Source organism: Carlito syrichta, unplaced genomic scaffold (assembly GCF_000164805.1).
Source record: "Carlito syrichta isolate Samal-C Ts95f unplaced genomic scaffold, Tarsius_syrichta-2.0.1 Scaffold311949, whole genome shotgun sequence".
Classification (NCBI taxonomy): Eukaryota; Metazoa; Chordata; class Mammalia; order Primates; family Tarsiidae; genus Carlito; species Carlito syrichta.
Genome location: NW_007256045.1, coordinates 362,315 through 382,168, shown reverse-complemented (window position 1 = coordinate 382,168; position 19,854 = coordinate 362,315). Strand labels below are relative to the sequence as shown.

The window sequence follows — 19,854 nt, the reverse complement described above, 5'->3', positions numbered from 1 at the left end:
CCATATGACCTTGCAATCCCCCTACTGGGAATATACCCTGAAGAACTCAAACCACTCTATAAAAAAGATAACCTGCACACGTATATTTATCGCAGCTTTGTTCACAATAGCAAGAACCTGGAAGCAACCATGCTGCCCATCAAAAGAGGACTGGATTTAAAAAATGTGGTACATATACACGATGGAATACTATGCAGCCATAATCAGTATTCTTAATCATGGACTTTTTTTTTCCAGTCATCATGCACACTGCTGCCAAAATACTCACCTTAATAATAAGACTTCCTTAGTGGTTGTCTCCTTGAGAGCACCCATTCAGCCAAGCATGATCTGAAAATAACTGTGTAAGCTTCTTTGGTGAGCATACAGTGTCACTGCTTGGCATAACCCATGGTGATAAGTGTTATTATTTTTAAAAACTGTTGAGTGCAGATGAGGCAAAGTATACTGTCTGGAGGGTCCATAGAGGAAGTAACACATCAACCAGGTGGGCAAGGAGAGATGAGTAGAAACAAGAACACGTATACCTAACTACAGAGGAGAAAAGGAAAACATTTTTTTTCTTCAGCATTCTAGGATCAGGTGATTCCTTCTACTTCAAACTTCCAAGCAGTTGAGACTACAGGCGTGTGCCACCATGCCCAGCTAATTTTTCTGATTTTTTTAAAGAGATGATATCTCGCTATTTTGCCCAGGTTGGTCTTGAACTCTTGGGTTCAAGTGATCCTCCCACCTCTGCCTTTCAAAGTGCTGCAATTACAGGTGTGAACCACCGGGCCCAGCCAGGAAGGCATCTTAAAGGCAGATTTAGGATAAAGGCTGGTTTATTCATGTTGTTGCCTTAGATCTTATATTATAATGGGAACTAAGATAAGATGGAAAAAATTGTATTAAGCACAATTCCCCTCAAGGAAAGAACTAAATCTGGCTGAAGGAACTACTTTGACAACCCACTTGGGGGAAGGAATGAGGAAATGGTTAGATTCTCAAAGGTCACATCAAAGGCTTCGTTAAAGAAAAAAGATCAGTCAATTTGCAGCAGGGCTTTGTGTGACTGCATAGGGTGGTCAATTTGGGGCCTGGACAGAGTTGGTCAGAGCATAGTAGAGAGGCTCGGCATTCCACTAGAGAGCTATTTTTCAGCCTCTCCCACACATTGCTAATAAGTGTTGATGGGCAACCGGTCATTACACTGACTGGGGTGCCTACAAGATATGACAATTAAGTTTGTGAACTTGCCACCATGTGCTTACGTTAGCAGCACTGTAAAAACAATTTGGTAAGATTTCATAACCTTGGTATGTCAGTGTCTCACAGCTGTGTTCTTGCCGACATATGGCAGTGTCTTGCTGAGTAATACTCATTATCATTGTTGCCTGTTTTTGTGTGCCATTGCAAGAATGTCAGAGCTTGAATTAGAGCAAGAAACAAACATTAAATTCCTTTTTAAACTTGGCAAGAGTGGAAGTGAAATCAGAGACATGTTAGTCCAAGTTTATGGGGATAATGTCATTTTTAAAAAAACAGTGTACAAATAGATTAAACGTTTTTCTGAGGGGAGAGAAAGCGTCACTGATGAAAAGAGGACAGGATGGCCAGTAATGAGCAGAACTGATAAAAATATTGCAAAAATTCATCAAATTATGTGTCAAAATCCCTGGCTGACTGAGAAGCATGGCAGACCAAACAAAGATAGATAAAGAAACAATCAGGAAAATCTTAACTGATAATCTCGGCATTAGAAAGGTGTGTGCAAAAATAGTCCCAAAGGAGCTCTTGCATCACAACAATGCCCCAGTTCACACAGCACTGTCTGTGAGGGAGTTTTTAGCCAGTAAGCAAATAACTGTATAGGAACACCCTTCCTAGTCATCTGATCTGGCCCCCAATGACTTTTTTCTTTACCCAAAGATAAAGGAAATAGTGAAAAGAAGACATTTTGCTGACATTCAGAACATCAAAGGTAATATGATGACAGCGCCAAAGGCCATTCCAGAAAAAGGGTTTTAGAACTGCTCTGAAGAGTGGACGAGGTGCTGGTATCAATGCATAGCTTCACAAGGGAGCACTTCAAGGGTAACAGTAGTGATACTCAGCAATGAGGTATGTAGCACTTAGCACTTTTCCTAGATGAGTTCACAAACTTAATAGTTAGACCCAGTAGATGTCTTAGTACTGCTCTGAATCAGGAATGCTAAGAAGTTTAGGGTGCCTGGAGACAAGAGTACAGGTAGTGGATGCTGGTAAATATTTAATAATTGAGTCTCAAGGAAAAAAGTCCGATTTTTGTAGAGTTTGCCAGTTTCCATGGTGAAAATCCCTCTGCCATGTCTAATTTTAAGCTACCAACATGACATCACTGAATGTGGACGTGGAAAGAGATTTGCAAAATCAGCTCTCAAGAGAAAGTGTTAAGGGAAGAGGCTTAAAAGTCAATTGAGACCAAATCATGGTGGATCACATGTGCCAAGTCATAAAATGGAGACTTTATTCCATGACAAGGGGAAGTTATCAGAAATTCTTTAAAAAAAGTAGAATATGTTCAGTGCTATGATTTGAATGTGCCCACAAGGTTCATGTGTTGGAAACTTAATCCCCAAAGCAACAGAGTTGAGAGGTGAAACCTTCAAGAGGTGATTAGGTCACCAGGGCTCTGTCCTTATGAATGGATCGAGGCCGTTATCTGGGGAGTGGATTAGCTAGATTCCTGATGAAAGGATGAGTTTGGTACCCACCTTCTCTCTCACAAGTTCTCTTGCCCTTCTGCCTTCTGCTGGATAATGTAGCAAGAAGGCCCTCACCAAATGTGGGCCTTTCAACCATGGACTTTCAGCCTCCTGAACTATTACAAATAAATCTCTGTTCTTTATCAATTATCCAGTTTTAGGAATTCTGTTAAAGCAACACAACATAGACTAAAACACTCAGATTTGAAGTTTAGAAAGTCTCCTTATTAACTTCCCTGTGGATGCAAACTCATTTACTTCTCTCCTTTTCAAGCTTTCACCAAAGTATATTATATCCATATTTTCAAAATATGTGAGATAAAATACTTCTATCATAATTGTGAAAACTTCTTTTTAATAAAATCCCTCAACTTTTTAAAAACTGGACAGAAATAATAAACAAAATTTATAAAAACATAAATCTTTGATAAGCATAATTGAAGTACTAGTAATAATATATAATTTCAAATGACAGCAAAGCATTTCACCTATTAAATTTGAAAATATTTTAAAGATGGACAGTTATCATAACTGTTAGCCCTGATTAAGGATGGGAGGTGAGAATTCTCATACAGTGCTGATATAACCACAAATTGTTAACATTTTCTTTTTCTTTTTTTTAAATTTTAAAGATGGGGGTGCAATTCAGGACTAAGCATGCAAGCAGTCATCATACAGGTAAAGTTTGGGCCTCCCTTTGGTCCCCACTTCTCCTGGTTTGAGATCAGGTACCCTTATTGATGTTATGTTATGTCCCCCCCTCCCACACCCTGTCAGTAACCTGTAACTACCAATCCCTTTCTTATGGTATTTGTTAACATTTTCTGAAGGGTGATTTGGCAATATATATTATATATACAAAATATCTCTGACAAATGGTCATAACTTTGTCTCAGAATTTACACTTCTAGGAATTATCCTAAGGAAATAATTCCATAAATTCATGAGGATATTTATTGCAGAATGTTTAAAATAGCAAAAAGAAATTAGAAATAGCCTATAAATGCAGGAGGTTTGTTCAATTACGAATGCTGCATACACATATCAGCTTCTTTTGTGACCATTATAAATTATAAGGTTCTTGTATTTATTGACATAGCAAGATGTTCCTAGGTATTTTAAAGTGAAAAACAAGGTTATAAGACATATGTATTTACATGTATATATGTTTATAAATACACATTCTGAAAAACATAACAAAATAATGTGAGAAATAGGATAATTAAAATTTTAAATTATCTGTGCATTCTACTTTTCCTATAATGAATATAAAGTACTTATGTATATTATTCTCTCAGCTTTCACTGATGATCAACATAGAAAAGAGTCATATAAAGATTCTTTGTGTCTTTCACAAAATTGATATCTGTGTTATTCACCTAAGAACAAACATGTATATAACACATGACTATATAGTGAGAAGTAGTCTAAAGGATATATATAGTACACATACTCATTTAAATTATATATATTCATATGTGTATATATATTCATATATGTATATATACATTCATATATATACATTCATGTATCTATATCTATATCTATAGATATATACACACTCATTAGATCCTAATAATAATCTATGAGCTGAGTACTGTTATCATTCCTATTTTACTGGTGAAGAAACAGAAACATAAACGATGAGCCATTGCCCAAGGCCACACAGGTGGTAATTAGTAAAGCTAAGATTCAAACCCAGACGGTACAACTACAGCGTTGATATTCTTAACCATCACACCTCACTGATTCTTGTTTAAACTTACTAAGCTTTAATTCCTTTGCCTGAATAGTAAGAATAATAATATTATTATCTTGTGGGCTTGCTGTTGACTTTAGTTTAAGTCATGCATGAAAGAACTTAGTTTAGTGCCTGACCATAGATAGAGTTAATAAGTGCTAGAAATTAATGATCCAAGTATTAACACCATTACTGGGGCCTCTGCCCATTCAGTTTCATTTATTTCCCACTATGCCCCAGCACACACTCTCTGCTTTATTTCAAGTGTCTTCCAAATTTGTCATGCTCATTCCATATGTCATATGTCATACTCAGGTCTGCTCATGCTGTTGGGCTCACTGAAGTCAGCTGACTAGACTTATCCAATTCACACTGGTCCATAAAAGCCTAGCTCAGGTCCCTTCGCTAATTACTCTGGCTCCTTCTAAACGTCTATTGCACACTGTACTCATTCATACACAGGAGACAACTCATGTATTATTAACTGCTAGTTTTTTCTTCCCAACAGTACAGCAAGCTCTGTGAAAGCAGGGATGAATGTTAGCGCTTTTCCCTTGAACCCTTTTTGTCATCTACAACCCCAGTACAACCAACTTAGGTATTTAACACATATTTGCTTTATTTCTACTTACTCATGGAAAAATACTCATAGAAATAGAAACACAGTTTATCTAAGTTTCCCAGCAGCTTCTTTCCAGGAGAAAGAGATAAATCACAATGTTAAAATTGAGAGAATTAAAATCATATGCAAATGCAAACCCAGACAAGCATGCAAATGTTATTAATATGTGTACAAATTAATAAATGGACAATATTAATAATATTGTAATCAACAATAACCATAGCTATTTATTGCATGTCTCCTTTGTGTCAAAAATTGTATGAAATGATTTATAGATATGACATCTTACTCACAATCCTAGTATTAATAGAAATAGTGCTTTTGTAAAAATGGAGAATGAGCTTAAGAATTTGCTTTGTAGAGCTAGGGATCAAATCCAGTTTGGTCTGACTTTAAAATGTACTGTTGTTCTTTATATCTCCCTCTCATGTCTTTATGCCAAGTTGAGATTTAGAACCTATTTTCCTATTTATTTAAGAGATCAACCAAAACTACTTTTTTTTTGCCAAAATGCGTCTTTCTAAAAATTAGGGTCAATATAGAGCACTCTCTGTTTTAGATAGTCTCCCAGGAAATTTAGTACGATAATAACAGAGGGACATTGTTTTAAAGGAAACTTTAATTAAAGGTAGTCCACATCCTGGGCACTGTTACCATGAAGCCCTGGGTATCTATAATTATTAGAGCCATTAAAGAGTTCAGTGAGCTCAAGTCCATTTACGGCCAAGGACACAAGGGAAAGTCTGAGTCGACCTTTTAGAAAAGTATATCTATATCTCCTTGTGAATAAGATGGTGCAGCAGTAAATACTGTCACTGTGACAGTCCCTAGAGTCTTTGTTCTCTAGATGTATGGACAACTTTATCCGGGTATTTTAGCCTGAGGCACTGAACTATAAATAGAAGCAAAGCAGTTCAAAAAAGGCTGTAGGCAGCTTGCATGAAAGTTGTTCTTTGATTCCCTCTCTGAACACCAACCCCCTTCTGTGGTGTGTCCTCACTTCCCCTCAGACCCATACCCTAAGCCTTTGCTGGACCACTCAATAGGACTCTCTCAAATTCAACAACTGCATAGGAACATTTACTTTCTTCACATGGAAAGATTTCTTAAGAGCCCCACATCTCTGGTAACCGTAAACAGCCATAAACAGGTAAAAACTACACTTATTAATAATAATTCTCACCAATCTTCAAATCACATGTTTAAGTTTGAGCTCAACACAAGACAAAATTTCTGCATTCTATTTGTCTTGTACTTTTTTTCTAAGCTGTCCTTGATGCAGTAACTAAATGTTGAATATGAAATAAATGTTTTAAGGAAAAACAGCTGTTTCTAAAACATGGATATTAGTTTATGTAATACTAACTTTTCTCAAGTTTTTTTTTAACTTAAAGAAGTCCTTGTTGCATAGTTTTTATTATTCAGGTAATTTTTATGATGAATATGATAATATTAAATGTTTTTCTACAGGCATAATAGAACATAAAATTCATTTCCATGCAGTTAAAATTCATTAGAGACTGGCATTTTAAGACTTAAAATCTGTTCTGAAAAATAACCTTTGTAAAAATCCAAATGCGTTCCCTCCCCCTTCAGCAAATGTTGGCTTTTGTTATTTTTTTTTTTATAGGCTGCATATTGAATTTCCCAGGCTGTGTTTCTGAACAGCAATCTACTGAAAAAAGTGCAATTATTTTTTTTCACTCAAACATGCATTTGAGAGAAATGAGTAGATCAGATAAAGAGCTGAGATGCTATTCAACTCAACCTTGAGTCACTCTCTGTCTCTTTAAAAAAAAAAAAGGGTGGCAAAATCAATACAAACCAATAATAACTTCACATTTGTGGAAGCAACATGAATGGCTCTCCAAAATATTGAGACACATCCAAGTACATTTTCGTAGAGCTGATATTTATCAGAAGTCATTTGCCCTCAAGCAGATGCTCCCTTTCATTGTGCTCCTGTCACAAATGACTAAGATTTATGACAGACAATTACAGCATCTGCAGTTAGCAGCCTTATAATCAGCACCATTATTTAACGATTGGTGCAATAAACTGACTCCTGTTACTGTTTATCAGATATCAGTCAGTTCTGGCCATTTTCTTCAGCTTCCAAATCACAGTATGGTGCAGCCACTGCCTTTTAATGGCTAGGCAGAGCAGGAGCATTTTCGCATTTTTTACAGACTGCCGAGGGAAAGAAAAAAGCAACCAATTACATGTATGTATGCTGCCCTCTCATTTGAGATGCCCGTGTATGTAACTATCTCTATACAGTTCTAAACCTCTTGGGGGAAAAGAAAAAAGCTTTTACTGTGAAGGGCTTTTTATATTAAAAAACAAAAACAAAAAAGGCACACACAGAAAAAAACTGCAAAAAAAGAAAAAAAACCCTTCTCGCCTCTATTTAAAAAAAGTTCTCTGTTTAAATTTGCATGTATTTTTTGAGTATAAGATGTTGCTCTACTGGCCTACTGTTTTCTCTTATAAGTATGATTTCAGCCTTCCTTTCACAACCAGAAAAGCAGCTAATGTCCCTGAAAAATATTTGTCAAGGAGCAGATTTTTCCTCCAAATTCTGTGAGGTCTTACTCAGAGGGAAGTGCCATGGATACAACAGAATTAAGTTTTTCATCAGTCAAAAAGTCCACATATAAAAGAGATCATGTGCATGTGTGAATCCAACATGAGTGGCAGGCAATAATTCAGAAGCTATGTGGAAGGCAAGACTTCAGAGTAACACAGGAAACAGCAAAAAGATGTACTTTATAATCAAAATAAGCAGATCATGCAATGCTTCCCTAGATGTGTAAGTGTCAAATACTAGTCTAATTATTTAGAGAAAAATACAACACAATGCTAGCCCTTACTAATTTCTGCCTGCTGTTGCTTTTTTCCATAACCAAACATGCTAAGTTTCTCATTCATATCAATAAGCATTTTATTCAGTCTTCCATGTTATATATTTGATCTTTTTTTTCCTTTGAGTTGGAGTCACACTCCATCACCCAGACTGAAGTGCAGTGGCATGCTCACAGTCACCCCAGCATCAACCTGCTGGGCTCAGGCGATCCTTCTGGCTCAGCCTTCCAAGTAGCCAGAACAACAGGCGTGTGCTACCCTCACTAATTTTTTATTTATTGTAGAGACGAGGTCTCACCTAGTTGCCCGGGCTGTTCTCGAACCTGCAGGCTCAGGCAATCCACTTGCCTCGGCCCCCCAAAGTGCTGGGATTATAGGCTGAACTACCGAACCCAGCCTATTTGATCATATTATATGTGTCCAGGTGGAAATATTGGAGAAGCTTCCTTTGCAATTTAAGGTCTGTGCTTCATTCACAAAGTTATATGCTTCTCTCCAGAGGAAATGAAATACTGGAGGACAGATTTAATTTTTTTAAAAAAGTGATTCATGGTAATAAGATTCTCTTTCAGGAAAAATGCACAATGGGTTGACATGTAAAACTGGTTATTTTCTAAGTCGACATGTTTACAAAGGCTTCACAGACCTTCACAAACTAGAACTCCACATGAGACTTCAGCAGATGGATGGTGAGAATAAGGGTTCTCAGACTTTTTAAGTCAGAAGGCCTTAAGTGTCATTTCATGCAAACATCTCATTTGAGAGTTGGTGAGGGTGAGAGACAGAGAGTTAAGTGGTTTCCACTGGAGCACAGAACTAGGTAGTGGCACAGCTATAATTAGAACCCGAGTGTATGGCTTTGCTAGCCAGATCCCTTCCTGTGGAACCCACACCAGAGGGCAGAGATGCTCTCGCCAAGCCTGTCAGAAACTCCCTCTTTGGCTCTACTAAGACAAACCCTACTTTGGGGGTTCTGTGTCCAGTCCTCCTGCAGAGCACTCTGCTCTATGTTTCAAGGAAACAGTAGTTTCCATGAATCTGCAAGACACTTACTTCACTACTCCAATAGCTGAATCTGGAGCCAGAAAAGAACAATTCAGTTATACATTTTTTTTTTCCATCATGGAGTACCCAAGTTAACTCAAGTTGTTGGCTTTTAAATGTCCTAATAAAGTAATTTGGTACGATGTACACATCTTTTTTCTTAATTGGTTTATTCGAGGATTTTTTTTTTTTGAGTGATTTTAAAGTCACACCCAAACTATGTTATCTCATCAATTTGGCAACATCCAGTAATCATAAATTTTGTAGAATCAGGAAGAAGCCAGCACCAACCTTTCTTTGTGATATATAGAAATATATTAATGTATACACAGGTCTCTCATTCCACTTTACTAAGATTGGGCAAGTACTTTGGATGCATCAAAAAAATTGGTATATTTTCTACCTATGTCCTACTCTTTTCTGCTGGGTTAGAAGGAAAAAATTACCCAACTCACAGCAAGTTACTGCTTTTGAAAGTCAATGACAAAGCCATTGGCACTGCAGGCTAGTAGCAGGTGTTCCTAAGAAGCCCAGACTGGGTCGACACCATTCACAAAAACACATACAGATGGTATTTCAGTAGCACACCTTGACACCAAGCTCCACTGCATAGCTGATGGCCGTGATGAGCTCCAACAGATTTGACTGCTTCTCAGTAAAAATAAAAAATAAAGAGTGGCAGAAGGAAATTTTTCTTCAAGAACCTTTTCAGAGACTTTTTGGAGCAGACGAGGGAGAGAGGAGAACCCAAAGAAAGTATATAGGGTCAATATGCCAATATTTGGTAGTGGGTGGCTGAGGGCAGCATGGTACAGGAGCTAAGAGTTCAAGTTCCTAAATCCGCTAGACCAGGGATTATATAAGGTCCGAGCTTGTGGAGATTCTGTTCTTTTTTCTTTTGTTTTTAACTTTAAAATTTTCTATTTAAAATATGTGGGGTACGATTCAGGGTTAGGTATACAAATGTTCATTATGCAGTTACACTTGTTGATGGGGTGTGCCCATCGCCCCTCCCTGGCAGCTTCCCTCAACTGCCAATCCCTTTCTGATAGTATTATGACAATTCTTCAAGGTCCGCTTATGAGTGAGAACATATGGTACTCTGTTCTTTGTTTCTATGATAGACTCTAAATCCATCCAGGTTGCTGTGAAGCCCATATGTTTGTTCTTTGTGGCTGCATAATATTCCACTGTGAATATGTACCCCCCTTTTATTTTAATCAGTCCAGCTCCGATGAGCAGTATGGTTGGATCCATGTTTTTGAGCGTTCTTAACCTCACTAAATTCATTCATCTATAAGGCGAGGATGAGAATGAGATGGTGAAGCTAAAGCACTAAGCACTTGGTGTGGCACATAGATTGTCACTAACATGTCAGCTGCTGCTTCTGCTATTGCTACTACTTACATGTACAATTCCAGACTTCATTGCTTTGCAGGGAGAAATTTGGGCTTCAGTGTCAGGTTCAATAAACAATTCCCTCCTGCACTCAACTTGCATAAAATGTCCACATTCATCCTAGCTAAAGCCTATAAACCTCATCTATCAATCTATCTAAATATATATGTATGCTTATGTACATAATTACATACGTATGTAAATTAGTATTACTGTACCTTACTGACTGTGGTTGGTTTCCATTGTGAATACAGAGAAAACATGAAAATATTACAAAGTGTATGATTTCACTTTTTTATTCAGTAACAATATTACTCTGGGGACAAGGGAGTTCGTGATATGAAACATTCCTGTCTCCTCCATTCCAGAAAGGAGAGTATGTAGCATTTAACTTCTCATCATCTTCATCTTTTCCAGTGTTTTTTTTACAACCATCTATTCATAATAATGGGTATATAATTGAAGTTAGTAGAAGGTACCAAGGATTCCGCCCAAGAATTAGAGATCTCCTCAGCATACAAATTGCTAAGCAGCAAAATTGAATTAAATGACAGTGATGAAATGGCAGGTGGCCAAGAGAGCCACCCATTCTTGAGACAGTCATGGCACTATTTCATGGTAAAATGAAGAAGAGAGTGAGAAAAAAGCTTTGGATGTGTCTGGGTTCTAGTCCGGGTCCCACATATTAGTTGTGTGTGACTTTGAACAAGTTACTTACCTTCTCTAAGCTTTGGTTTTCTACATGCCAAATCAAATAAGGAACTAAATGAGTTAACATATGGAAGGTGACCAGCACAGAGCTAGCATGCAGTAAGCAATCGTTACATGTTTTATCTATAATGTGCCCCCATCTTTGCTCTTATCGCTGTGTTGTTCTGAGCAAGTGTGAAATGCCTAGTAATTTTGTCTTGAGTTATTATAGAAAACTGTCTCCAGTAGCAGAAAGCAGAAATAGGTAACTTTTATTTTTGGCCACCTAAAAATTTTTAGAAATAATATGAAAATCTATAATTTTTTTTCTCCAAAAGCAACTTCATATTTTTTTAAACGAGGCTGCACATCAATTCCATTAATTCAATTCCACTGCGGGTGTTGACCAAGCATCAGCCTTTGCAGTAACAGTGGTAGTAATTGCTCTGGTGTTGAAAGGTGCCAATTTTTCCATATATTGCTTAGCTAAATATAAAGTAGGGTCTTTATGAAAAGAATTTTAAATCTCATCTCTATTCTTTATCCCATATTCTTAGATGTTATATAATTTTAGTGCCTACTTCCAAAGATTAATTTCCTATATCCAATGATACTTTCACAACTCTGACTTAATAAAGACTATGGAGAATTACTCTTCTCATAAATTGAAGGTCACAAATAAAATGGATTATTTTTATTCATTTCATATCTCAAGTTCATTTATTGATCTTTGAGTCAGTACATAAGACAGAATAAACAGAGCAACCCCTTCAGGTCCCCTCCTACTGTGGAAGCTTTTCTTTCCTCTCAATAAATCCTGCTTTCAAAAAAAAAAAGACAGAATAACAGTATAGCTAGCAATGTAAATAAGGCAAGAGAATTCAAACATTCTCCCAAGCTTTCAACATTCTTCTAAAATGCTATTTTTTCCCCTTAGATTAGAAAATATAGTTTATTTAGAAAGTAAATCAGAGAGAGAGAGAGAAAGAGAGGACATTCACCTCTCCAAACTAGCGGAGGGAGCCAAAGCTTAAGAAAACATGGCTTGGCCATAACTCAAAGAGCACATGGCCACACTATAGCTTAGCAAGGCAATGGCCCTAAAATGTTATTAAAGTAGTACAAAACTTCACTTAAGAACAAATACTTTAAATCTCATGAGTTTATTTTATAAAGCACTTTCGCTGCATTTGAATTTCATAAATTCCTGATGGGGTAGCTGGAGAAGGAATTATTGCACCTATTCCAAAGAGAGAAGCAGTGTGACTAAGAAAGATCCCAAGGTCACACAGCTTCAGGATTCTAGAATTCAGACCATTTCTTCCAGTTTCTTTTTTTTTTTACTATATACCCATTATATGTAATTTTTTGTTCTTGATCACACTAAGCAGATTGGTGTGAAAAGACTGAGTTTTGGTGGGAACTCCATCCTTTATCACTAGCAGTGTGACCTTGGCAAGTCACTGGCAATATAGATTGATGGTAGGAGTGCTGACCATGGAGCTAGACAGCCAGGGTGCAAATTCCAGCCCCACCCACTAAGCTGTGATTGCAGATGCTTACTTTGCTTGCTAGCCTCTGCTTCTTAATGTGAATAATGAAGAAAATGCCAGCTTCATGGGGGCTGTTATAACATGAATGAGACATTCCTTCTAAGGGCCAAGTACAACACTTGGCATATAGTAAGGGCTCAAGAAATACGTTATTATTATTAACAAAATTAGAATAAAGAACTCACCTCCCAAGTTTTTCTGTGGTATTTGTAAAATAGCATATTAAAGGACTTTGTATCAGTAAACTACTCAGCCAAATTCAAGTATTATTTTTATTTTTATTTTTTTTTGAGTTGGAATCTCACTCAGTCGCCCAGACTGGAGTACAGTGGCCACTCCCGGCCACTGCAGCCTCGGCCTGCTGGGCTCCGGCGAACCTTCTGCCTCAGCCTTCCAGTAGCTGGAACTACAGGCATGCGCTACCACACCCGGCTGATTTTTTGATTTATTGTAGAGATGAGGTCTCGCTGCCCAGGCAGGTCTTGAACTCGTGGGCTCAGGCAATCCACTCACCTCAGCCTCCCAAAGGCGTGGGATTACAGGCTGAGCCACCAAGCCCGGCCTCAAGTATTATTATATCATCTTGTTGCTGTCAATAGCAGCCTAAGCTTATTTCATCTAATTTCGGTTGTCTTCAATCTACGGCACTACCATAGGTAGGTATTTTCATTTCTAACAGTGTTGAATGTTTCGTTTGTTTGATTGTAAAAATTGATAGAATATGGAAGAGAACTTGGAGTCCTGCTGTATACTGTTGAGATCGGAAATACTTTCCCTCACTGTCTGGGCAAGTCCAACCTCCTGAGAAGACACTAGGTGGACAATTTAACTGTGACCACTAGAAACACAAGGGCAATGGGAAGATAAAAAACTTAATTCAGGAAGAATTTAGGCAAAATAGAGAGAAGTCTAGAGACAGTCTTCACGACTTAGGAATTCTTCTGACTCGTGGTTTCTAGGGCATTTCATACTCTACGGAAGACTGTCCGCTGATGTACACAACATAGGAATAAACCTGCGGCATTACACCTGCTCCTTGGCCTTGCCCTTTCTTTCTGGTTTATCTGATTTCAAACCCATCTTTTCAAACTTTGCTGAGACTAACTTTTGTTCATGCTTGTTAAGATTATTTTTAAGTATTAATTTCAAATTTGTGTTGTGTGTCTTTCATATTTTATGTTGTGTGTCTTTCCTTTAGAACTATAGTTGACAGAGATTGTGTTGTGATAATAATGCCCAGTAGCACTGAGAAGGGGCCCAGGACAAAGGTGGTAGCATTCATAGTTCAGGGATTCTCATTTGCAATGTATCATTTCCAAGGTCTTGAGAGAGATTTAGGAATGCAAAGCACTGAAGTATCTGTCAACTTAAAAAAAAAGTAAACTATTGTCATTTATATTTTATTTTAAATAAGTATTGATCTCTATTTTATCTTGAATTCATAATCATGTATTCTTGTTCTTAAAGGGGCATCTCCTGATTGTATAAGCTTTCAATGTGCCGCTGAGTTGGGGAGAAGGACATAGGCACAAAAAGAGGCAAGCAAAATCTAGCCCATCTGGAATTCTAAGGGGAGAGACTAGAGACACATGTCTAGCTGGAAAAACTAGAAGCATCCGATTGCTGGATAATTTAGCAAGTTACAACAGTAGCCTGGCATATCCAATGCAGAGTATAGGAAAGGAATAGATAATTGGAGCACAAGGCAGAGTTTGTTGGTTAAATATGGCAGGCTGTTTTAAACTGGACTTGCTTGAACAAACAGAGCAGCAGTTCCTAACAGTGACTTCTAAGATGGGAAGTCGTCCACATCATCTCGGAGGTTAACCTAGCTTAGAGTTTAATGTACAAATTTTAAAGCCGCACCAACTAGGTTTGAATCCTGACTTGGCTACCAGCCAGCTATAAGACAGGAAATCTTTGGGCCTCTCTTATGCCCCAGTTTCCTAATCTGTGAAATGGGATAACACTGGCATCTGCCACTTAGGTTTGTTATGAGAACTAAATACAATGAAGAGTATACAGCAGCAGTCCCCAACCTTCTTGGCATCAGGACCAGTTTCATGGAAGATAATTTTTCCATGGACGGGGTGAGGGATGGGGGAGTTGGGGGGTGGGGAGATGTGTAGTCAAACCTCACTGCTAACCTTAATCTGTGTTTGCAGTAACTCCTCAGCGCTAGCATCACTGCCTCAGCTCCACCTCAGATCAGCGATAATGCAACGATGCGGAGCAGCTGTAAATACAGATGAAGTTTGCTGGCTGGCCAACCTCTCACCTCCTGCTGTGAGACCCTGTTCCTAACAGGTCCTAGTCCATGGCCTGGGGGTTGAGGACCCGACCCCTGGTATAAGCACTTATCACAGTGTCTAGCAAGTAAGTGATCAAAAAATGTGAGTTCCCGTCATCACTCCCCAAGCTTCCTCCTCTGTTATCTGCTACCATCCCAGCTTATTTTAGTTGTTGTATTTTGTTTTAAATAATGGTGTTCCTGATTTTAAAACAAATATATCCTCTTTGTATCAAACTTGAAAAAAAGTAGAATGGAGAAATGTAAAGTAAGTTAGACATCTCTATGACTAATTCACTTAAACAGCACCACTTAAATGTCTTTATGGATCAGGCACTGTAGTCAGCTCTGGCACCTCTAAGTCCTGTCTTCCACTTAGTTCATTTCTCTGTCCTATTTAGTTTATTTAAAAGAAAGAATGTTAATATTGTTTGAAGTTTGTTTAGTCAAGTAACTAGATTTAAGTAACTGTGCTCTCAGATAAAGTTTAACTTCTTTACCTATTGTTCTAACTTAATGACCTATAGTAATACTAAGATGAATCTTATTATTAAGAACTGTATTGTTCTATATGGTACACAAAGTTTTTTTTCATTCAATTCACACTATAACCCTGCTTGGGGACATAAGAAAAGCACCAACATTTGCAGTTTACAGATGAAGAAACTGAGGTATATGGAGGCTAAGGAGATTGCCAAAGGAAAGAAATTAAGCGACTTGAACCAGATACAATGGGCCTGAGACTCACATCCTGATGTTCACAGGGGTGGCACCTTCAACCTTAGAATTTTCACATCAGTTATTTGTAGCAATTTTGAAACTTTCTCTTTTCATTTTCAGTTTTCTGCCCTCTACCTACTGGGCAGCCCATTCAGCTCCCATTTCCAATGAAAAGAGTATCTCAGACCTACTTCTAGACCCAAGTACTCAGATGAGCCATCAGGGTGAACACAAGGAAGAGCCTGCTCAGAATCCTTTACCACAACCTTAGAGGCAGTCTTCATACAGATATGATGAGAACAGTCATCTACTGGCAGTTATCTCTGAAAGGCAGTCATCAGAATTATTTTCCAATATGCAATTTAAAGATTGAATAACATATATTCTATCTCCTTGCACAGGGAAGAGAAAAGCAACAGGTTAGTGGGTTGCTGTTCTCAGCAAATCGTCACTGGCTTCAGTGAAAAGTGAAAACTTTTAATAATTTACCACATATCAATTTTCCTATGTTGAGCTTTAAAAATAGTGGGCCACTAGTCATAATAAACAACACATACCAATACCTGAAATGAAAGAATAGGGCTAAGATGAAGAGAAAGAAAGACAAGCATTTAGTGAATGATTCAACTACCTTTCTGCATTCAAAGACTATTCTCAACCAATGAATAAGTAATTACATTCCCATCAGCTGAGATACCCAAGAAAAGAGCCATTTGATGCATTTATTAAATTAATCCTATACTCTTTGAGTTGATGGCAATGGAGAAATGTAAAAATAAAATAAGAAAAAAAATTGGAAAGATTTCACAGATCTACTTCCCTGATCTCCAAATGATTTCCAGAGTAAAGGAGAGAAAGAAAGAGTAGAAAGGGCAGGTTAAGTTCAAAGAAAAATTGGCTGCCAAAAGTTGCTATGGGTATATTGAAAGGCGTTTGGAGTAAGAGCTACCAAATTCCACAAAAATGTCATAGAAATTAGTCTGCAACTTTGCCAGGAAATTCCTTTAACCCCTTAACAGAGTTCTGCATTTTTACATACTGTACCTAGGAAGGAGATTGCTAGAACATTTTGTGCTGACGTATATAGCAATTTTATTCTCTGCAGGTTGAGAGTAATTTGGCATCTCAAAGATATCTTGTAAGAAGTTCATAAAATATAGAAAAAATTTCCATTATAGATTCCTAGAGTATCAGATTTCTTAACCTCTGTCCAAACTAACTCTTTCATTGTTTCATTTTTATTTTATAGAGACAGGGTCTCACTGTGTTGTCCAGGCTAGTCTCAAACTCCTGGCCTCAAGCAAGCCTCCTACCTCGGGCTCCCAAAATGCTGAGATCATAGGCATGAGCCACTGTGCCTGGCCTACTTTGTTGTTTATCAAAAATGTTTAAGTGCTTACCATATCAGGTAGAGTTCCACATGCTTTATAATTATTAATTTATTTAATTTTTCCAACAAGCCACTGAGGCAGGTGCAGAGAGGTTAATTCGAGCAAGGTTTTAATAGTGGAACCAAGATCTAAACCCAGGTCATTTGGCTTAAGTGTCTGTGTGCCCGACCACTAAACTATGCTCTCTCCACTTGAAGAAAGAACTGAGTGAAAAATAAAGACATACATAAATCCCTTACCTGTAAGTTTGCTCCATTATTTGTCCTCTCCCTGCCCACTTGCATGTTGCATTTTGTCCACATTGAGTTTCTCTCTTTCAAAAGACAACGCTTCAAGCAACCATTCTCTAATCAAACTTCTTAAAAGAAAGCTCACACTCTGCACTTCCATTTCTCTATCTTTTTTTTCATTATACAAATGTAAAGTATTATTATAGTAGAGGAATCTTGTCTTTTTCTTTGGGAATTAAAAATATGGAGTCATGGGTACAAGTGCATATATTGTGTAGTGATAAGTCTGAGCTTTTAGTGTACCCATCACCTGAACAGCAAACTTTGTATCCCATAGGAAATTTTTCAGTCCCCCCACCACCACCCTCCCATCTCTCAGAGACTCCAGTGTCTACTATTTCACTCTGTACATCCATGTCTACCCCTTGCTCAGCTCCCATGTAAGAACATGCAATATTTGACTCTCTGTTTCTGAGTTATTTCACTTAGGATAAGGGCCTCCAGTTCCATCCATGTTGCTGTAAAAGACATAATTTCATTCTGTTTTATGGTTGAGTAGTATTCTATGGTGTGTGTGTATATATATGGATGATATATATATATGTGTATATTTTTTCTTTATCCAATCATCCATTGATGGACACTTAAGTTGATTGCATATATTTGCTGTTGTGAATAGTGCTGTGATAAATATATAAATATAGGCATCTTTTGGATACAATGATTTCTTTCTCTTTGGGTACATACCCAGCAGTAGAATTGCTGGATCAAATGTTTAACAAATATTTATTTTGTAAACTTGAAACAGTTGGGTTCCTCAACCCCTCTGGCTTCTCTACTGACACCGTTCTCCTGAAAGATCATTGAACTGCCTTACCCAGTGTCTATTTCTCAGGCTCAGGCATCTCCCTCTCTCAGCTCCTCCCTAAACCCTTTTCTTTCTTGGTTTCTATTATCGTAGTTCTCCAACTTCACTATGAATTTGTTCCTCTCTTTCTTGCTTTTTGACTCTTATCAAGATCGAACCTTGGTCTCTCCCTTCCATTCTTCTCCCTCTCAGTAATTTTTTTTTAATTCTCATATCCTTAAGTGATTTTTATTCTTTACTCTAGTTTCTGGAGTGTGGTTGTCCCCAGAAACTAATTTGTCAGCACCATGAGAGTGGGAGTATCTCTTTAGGGATAAGGTCATATTAATCAATCTTATGGGAATGATAAAGTATTTGTAATAAAAAGTAGATAGTCAAAGGGACTTCTATTCAAAGCATTACACAAGGATTAATTATGATCAACATACTAGTTTGTTAACTTGGAACAGGCAGTATTCCACAAAAAATAATGAAGAAGGACTTCTTTAGTAAGTGCATTTTTTTCATAGACACTCCAGGTGGGAAGCTAAATTATAATCGGAAGACTAGGAGGTCAGCATGGAATAAGAAAAGGAGGAAATAATTACATGACGCAAATGTTTAATGGCATCCAGCTGAGATTCACAGGTGTATCTAGCTTTACAATAAGGCAATATCTGCCATGAGTACCCAGTAAGTAGAGTAATTGTGTCAGACATCATCTCCTATGAATGGATGAATGAATGGATGGATGGATGAATGTTGAACCTTGAGATCATTTATGCTTTACTCATTATATGATATTTTATTGTCAAAATCCTCTCCTCTTTTTTTTTTTTTTTTTTTTGAGTTGAAGTCTCACTCTGTCACCCAGACTGGAGTGCAGTGGCCGCTCCCGGCCACCACAGCCTCGACCTGCTGGGCTTCAGCGATCCTTCCGCCTCAGCCTTCCAAGTAGCTAGAATTACGGGCATGTGCTACCACACCCGGCCGATTTTTTGATTTATTGTAGATATGAGGTCTCACTGCCCAGGCGGGTCTCGAACCCGCGGGCTCAGGCAATCCACTCACCTCAGCCTCCCAAAGGCGCGGGATTATAGGCTGAGCCACCGAGCCTGACTAAAATCCTCTCCTCTTTACAAGATTTGCACTGCAGGATGGCAAGGGCCATATGCATTCATGACTATATCTTTCGCATCAAGCATAGTGCCTGATGCTTAGTAAACAAAAGACAATAAATGGTTATTAAAGTCATCCAAACATTTAAACTTGTGAATAAGACACATCCCAAAGTTGGCTTTCGTGTGAGTTATTCAGAAAGTGCTCTTGTGTGTTTTGTTTTGCTTTTCAGAGTTTATTAGGCTTGATATAGTATGACTTGATTTCAAATGTTTGCATTTGGATCCTATTTTTAAAAATTACAAGAGTAGACCACACATTTTTTGTGTGTCTGTCTTATTTTCTATAAATTTTAATGACTTATTTCTCCTACCCAGTGACTCATCCTTAACCCCACCCTCACCTCTTTATCTTTGGTGCTTCTCATTCTCAATAGGTTTCGGATGCAACAGCAAAGCGAGAGCAGAACAGATTCTGCATGCCTACGTGGGTTAACCCAGGGCACTCATGGGGTTAAAAGCACTGCAGTAATATTAAGCACATGTTTCAAGTCAGCAGGGTGCCAGCCTGAGATGTCCTCAAAGCCTAATTTGATAGATATTATGCCATACACTGCTG

At 37.8% G+C, this 19,854-nt stretch overlaps 1 pseudogene; it reads left to right on the top strand.

Moving 5' to 3' along the window:
* LOC103271865 overlaps window positions 1-15,920 on the top strand; it is an 87,208-nt pseudogene extending 71,288 nt beyond the window's left edge.
* Window positions 15,921-19,854: the final 3,934 nt, after the last annotated feature.